This window comes from Crocodylus porosus, unplaced genomic scaffold (assembly GCF_001723895.1).
Source record: "Crocodylus porosus isolate Cpor-Errol unplaced genomic scaffold, CroPor_comp1, whole genome shotgun sequence".
NCBI classification, from domain to species: Eukaryota; Metazoa; Chordata; order Crocodylia; family Crocodylidae; genus Crocodylus; species Crocodylus porosus.
In genome coordinates, this window is record NW_017728932.1 from 8983721 (window position 1) to 8989740 (window position 6020).

Sequence of the window (6020 nt, forward strand, 5' to 3'; positions counted from 1 at the left end):
CTGGAAGCTCATCCTATGACATGCTGCATATATAGATCCCATCATATTACTGGGTCTTGCAAAGACTTTAGCTCTTCTGAAGTCAATGGGAAAGCCCATAGCTTTTCAGTTTATGTAAGTTTTGCAGAATCAGAGTCTTAGATGGGATGCATGGGGGGGAAAAAAGCATGGATCTGAACAGCTCCATTCTAAAAGTAACATCTTGTTTAATTAGTGCAGGGTTGAGGGAGAACTGAAGTGTACAGGGCCCTGTTGGAGAAACGGGGGTTTAAAACAGTGACTCTGATGCAAGCAGTGGAGCAGAGCAGCATGGGGGAGAGGCTGCTGGTTGCATGAGCTGGGGCGAAGAGAGGGGCTGCTCTTCAGGAACTTGGAGAGAGGACCCCAAAGCCAGGCCTGCTCAGTTGGGTTCCAGAAGTGCCTCCTGTAACCCTTGAACATGTACACTAGGCACTCAGTAAATATTTAACTGTAGAAATAAAAGAGGTGAGCTGCTGGGAGTGAGGTAGTTATGGTAACAGGGCTTGTTCTACCAGGGCTTCGGAGAGCTCCTTTTTCCTTGGAAGCTGGGCCTAATTTTAATAGTCATTGAGGAGGCATGGGGACGCTGCCTGCTGGGGAAGCAAGACTGGGCTCCTTAATTCCTAGTATGCCAGTTACTCTTGAGCAGTGCCTGATCATTTACCTTGATCCTCTTGTGCCTTTTGACTCTTTTTGATTTAACTAGTTGACAGAAGTGCTTCTTTTTGTTAGATATTTTGGTGGTACCTGGAAGATACGCCCTGCGGCTGTTCCTGAAGCATTATACATGCCTTAGAAACCGTCAGGTCGATAGAAATCTGCAGTGAAGATTTCACTGAAGCCATCAAGTCTTAGGTAAGGCTGAACAGTTGCATAACGTGTTCTTCCACCAAGACCAACTGCACTCCTGGCAACCTGTCCTGGGTGCTAGAGGCCACTTGCATGTGGCAATCTGCTCTGGGAGTGCAGAGCTAAAGGAGCAGCTGTGAGATCAGGGGAGCTCAGTTATTGTCTCATTATTTCCTCACATTCTCCGTGTCCTCCATCTCCACCTGGTGTCTCTTGTTTTGTGTAGATTGTTAGTTCTTGGCAGGGATTACCCTTGAATATGTGTGTACAGCTTGTCCTGTAGATGGTACGCCGCCATCAAGTCCTGTCCGCCTCAGGCTTCACCACACTACCACTAATATGTAGCAGCAGCCGTTGGGACCGGTGGCCTATAGATCCCTGCCTTGCAGTTCTGAACACCAGCACGACAGCTAACACTAGAATGGATTTCAAACCTAGATCTAACCAGATTTAGAGAGAGCCATGGGGTAGGGCCTACTTTACTTAGAAATAAATGTAACTTAAACGTGGGTGTTCAGAGTTCAGCACTTTGTCCCATTAATTTCAATGCTGACAGTATCCTCTTTCCCTCCTGTGTCTGTCTTCCTTGGTGCTCACAGGAAGAAGGCTGCCCTCGTGGGACAAACTCGGGCATATGCCCAGCAGCAGGGAGTGCGACACTTCGGAGAGGTAGCTCTAAAATGGGTGTTCTAATATATTTTTAGGTTTATGATCAGCTCCCTGACACAGCAGGGTGCTTACAGAGATGCGTGATGCGTAAGTATGGGCTGCCGAATTGGGGTTAATTTAATTGGTCGACATCTATGCAATTCTGGAATTTACCTTCAACGAAGTGTTTACTGTAACATGCCTTAAGTATTTTTTTTTTTAGCTGTAGTCTTGGCAATGCAGCAGATCCCTATTGTATAGTGTGGACCTACAGCATTTAATTACCTCTAAATTCTTTCCCTTCACTGCCTTCATTCTTCATTTACTGGGTATCTGTTTCCACTTGTGCTAAGTGCTATACAGACACAAGAGCCAGGACAGTCTGTGCCAGGAAGAATTTACAAGCCTCAAGCAAATGTATTCCACCAACTCATCTGAGGACCATCCTTGACAGGGCATTTGTATTGTGATTTCATCTATGAGAGAGCGCGGGTACCATGTTCTTTTAGTGCATGGCAGACAGAGGATTAACTCCGCCTAAGGAGTAGTATGCCCACAGCTGCACTGTATTTGCTGAGGGAATCATTCCTTAGGAGCAGGCCAGGCTCAGCCCAGACAAGATGAATTTGTCATGATCAAAGGCCTTGAGCTCAGTTTGCAGTATAGGAGATCTGACTCTGTGGGAGCAGATCAGGTAAGGTGAGCCCGAGCAATCTACTTGATGACTTGGCACAGTGGCCTCAAGCCGTCTTGGAGCTGTCACTTTAAACCATTGGCTGGGAGAAGCTTTTTCTTTCCGGCCTTATGTGATGTAGGAAAGCTGCCTGCTCACCTGACCTGATCTGGAGAGTCTGCTTGGACAGCAGGGTACATGCAGGTGGTTTCAGCTGTTATGTTACTGCTGAGATCTGGCTCCCCACTGGCTTCACTGGAGCAGCACTTGAGCCAGCCAGCAGAGCTGCACAGGTGAGACTTTTGGCAGAAGAAAGGCTAATGAGGAAGAAGGAGATGTCAAAATAAATATGAGGGAGATGGGATACAAGCCAAAGAAAATGCTTTACAGTGGAAGCAGTCTACAAGTATCTAAGGGCTGGGCCTATAAGGCAGACGGGAGCACCTCTCCTATTTTTGTGTAACAACAAGGATTCATTTTCTTCTAATAGCTTCTTTGCTTTACTCTATTAGTCAGGGAGCAACAACAGTTACTCAGTACGCACTGTGTTAAGGGTTTCATCCTGAGAACTGCTGAGACACCAACTGCCTGGGGTTGTTGCGACCAGGAGCAGAAGGTAAAACTAAGATTGTCAAACCCTCCAACTCTCTGACACAGTTCATGTTGACGTCCTTGGGACTGACTGGCTTCCTTGGCAGCTTCAAACATCTCAGCCCTTTCTGCTTTGTTTCAAAGTGGTCTCTTGAAACTCCAGCCTGCTACAGTGGTTGTCACACTTCTCTTGTTACCTGGTATCAATAAGGTTTGTGCAGGGAGGAGATGTTAGCCTTTTATAAGGAACCCAGGCTTTCTGCAGAAAACCTTTTCTGAGAAGTGTGACCTGATCAGAAAGGCTTTGTTGCGGTCCCCTCTTTCTGATTGAAAAGGAAGAACAAGCTTAGACCATCTTTGCTTAAGCCACAGGTCTCAGAGGGTTAGAAAGCAGTAAGGTTTTGTAGGACTTGGAGACCAAGAAGAGACACGTATCTGTTGATGGTGAGTGAAACCAGTCCAATTTTTCAGCAGCTCTTGTAAATCTTGTAAAGCAGGTCTTTGTACCTCTGTGGTAGCCTTGTGATCCTAGGAATCTTTGCAGGGGGGACTACTTGGGATCAGCCCTTTTGTTTATGGCTGCATGTCAACTGGGAATCCTGCGTGCCATTGTTGTCCAGCTGCTCCACAGCCCAAACTACAGTGGGTGCCGGGGTTTGCTCTGGGCCAGGTGGGTGTGTGGGGCAGAATTGTCTAGAAGGGTGGCTTGTTTGGCTCAGTTCGCAGCTGTGGCCAAGGTTGCAGCCAAAAGGCTTTCCTTGCTGTGGTCCTCATGCCACAAGTAGCAGTGGGTCTTGGGGGCCACTGAGCTAGCACGTTCCACAAGAATCAAGGGCTGTGTGTAGATGACACAGGAGTTGATGCAGACCACCCGAAAATTTTAATGTGGCCTTTTTTTTGGTGCAATGCATTTTAGTTTGCACGACCCGACATTCGTGTTTGCACAAATGGCACTTCTGAGCGAGTTAAGCCCCCGTGTGTCATTCCCTGCAGATGTCAGTAGAGGGAGGCAAATACCGATTTACCCCCTAGAGCAAGGGGGGGGGGGTGAAGGGCAGTTTGTCCCTCTTGGTGAAAAGCAGCTCACTAGTTCTCTGCCACAGCATTTCATCCCCTGTCCGTCGCTTGACCTAAAACAATCCGGGAAGGTAGCCAAACCCTGTCTTACCCCATGGGGTCTATTGGCACCAACTTGTGGCTCAAATGTCGGCTTGCTGGGTTAGTCTCTTAGCTATTTGCCTAGGATTCCTGCTTCCTCTGCATGGGCGGTCGGGGGACAAAACCAGGTGGAAATGGATAAGGCAACAAGGAAGGGAACCAGCGCGCTTCGGGGATGTAGTCTTCCTCAGCAGCTCCTGGAAAGCTGCCATCACCACGCTGTTGGTTGCCAGATCAAGGCTGTGAAGTATTTGCTGTCTGTGAAATATGCTCTTGGCAAGTGGAAGCAACATTTTTGTGCCATTCTCATGGCCTTGTCAGAGACGAGGGGATTAAGCAGATACGGGCAGTGGAGCCAATGGCAGCATGTTCCTCTGGGAACCCTGGGGCCCAGTTACAAGGAAGATTGAGCCGGGGACAGAAATGCTGCAGAAGAGGCCAGAACCACTCAGTTCCCTGTGACAGCCCAGGTCTGTGAGATTTGGAGGCTGTTTCCTTTGTCCCTGAAGATCCTGGGACTGGAAAGGGATCTTTGGAGGTCACCAGGTCCCTTTTCTTGCTATTGCAGGCAACCCTGCCACAGTCAACCCTTGTGCATTTCCCACAGATGCTTAAATGGCCCCTAGCATTTTATTAGCAATAGTGATCTGCTGTGTCAGGAATGGCCCTGGTGGGATGTTTCCTCAGTACTTAATAACCAAGCTGCTGCTGAGTGCCAGGCCCCCTGGAGCAATCTCTTGTTGAGAACATAATCCAGTGTATCTTTAATAAGTGGAGTCAGTTTGCTTTCATAAACCTTGTAGGAGTCACTGCTTTAGTCATCTGCTTGGGGAGCATTCAAATGCCAAACTGAATGCATGACTTCAGTAATCTGAACGGGATCTAACGAGGAAATTAAAGCTTGCTGCTTTAAGGAGGGAGGGCCTTGCCAGGCTAAAGTCAAAAGAAAATAGGCAGGTTGGGCCTGACGGTGTTCCTGGGACCTTGAGACCCAAGTAAAGGAGGCTCGTGACAAGGCAGCAAACGCAAGTATAATTTCTATTGGAGCCTTAACCATATCCTCCCTCTCTGCAGCTCTGCTTGCGGGCTGCTCTTGGTATGGGAAAACCTCCATCGTATCCGTCATGTTGTCCATGACTTTCTGCCCATAGAGGTCAGGCTCCCTTTGCATGAACTGACAGCAGCCAGTGGTGGATTTACCTTGAAACAAACCGTGCAGTGGCACGGGGCCCCCACCGACAGAGGGCCCCAAAATGCAGGACAAAGCTGACAAATGACTGAACTTAATAAGCATTGCAAGTCGCAAAGTGGTCCAGGCTTTCTGCATTCTGCGAACTGTGCTCGAAACGTTTTTTTTTTTTTAAGTAGTTGAGCAAACAATTTGCTGCTTTTTTGCTGTGTCGAATGTTCTTTTTCTTGGCTGGGTCCCGAGGGGGCTCCTCCAAAAATGAAGCTGTGCACAGGGCCCCACTAACTCTAAATCCACCGCGGACAGCAGCCACTTCCAGTCTTTCTATCCATTGAGGAGACCTCCATGTTCTTGACACACTAATACTAAGCCTCACCTGTGTCAGCATTAGTTCAGTCATTTAACAGATTGGCAAAGTGAGGTGTGAAATTTGTTTGAAGCTCCCTTCAGGGAATAAGAGCCTGGAGGCTCTACTCTGCTCCTGCAGAAATGAAAGTCAACGCTCGGCTCCAGGCAGAGGTAGAGTGTGTGCGTGGGAGGACTCCAGACTTGGCTGGAGTCCATCAGTACGGAGAGATATGGGGTGCTGTCCCAAGTTAATCTGTCCTCCGGATGACTGTTGTGCAGCCATTCCTTGCAACATCCTACCCTGTCTTTAAATACAAGGCTGCCATGAAAAAAATAAAAAGCTACAGCACTCCTGTGAAACTTGAAAACAGCGCTGTCTGGGAAGGTCATAGAGGGAATGGGAGGGGAAAAAAATAATTCTTGGCTCTCAATCATGACCTGGTGACTGATTGCCTTTAGTAATACAGCCCCATGATTCTGTTAGGCTGACTGTCTCTTCCCCACCCCCCAACGTTCATCCATTAAGTTTAAATACTTTATACA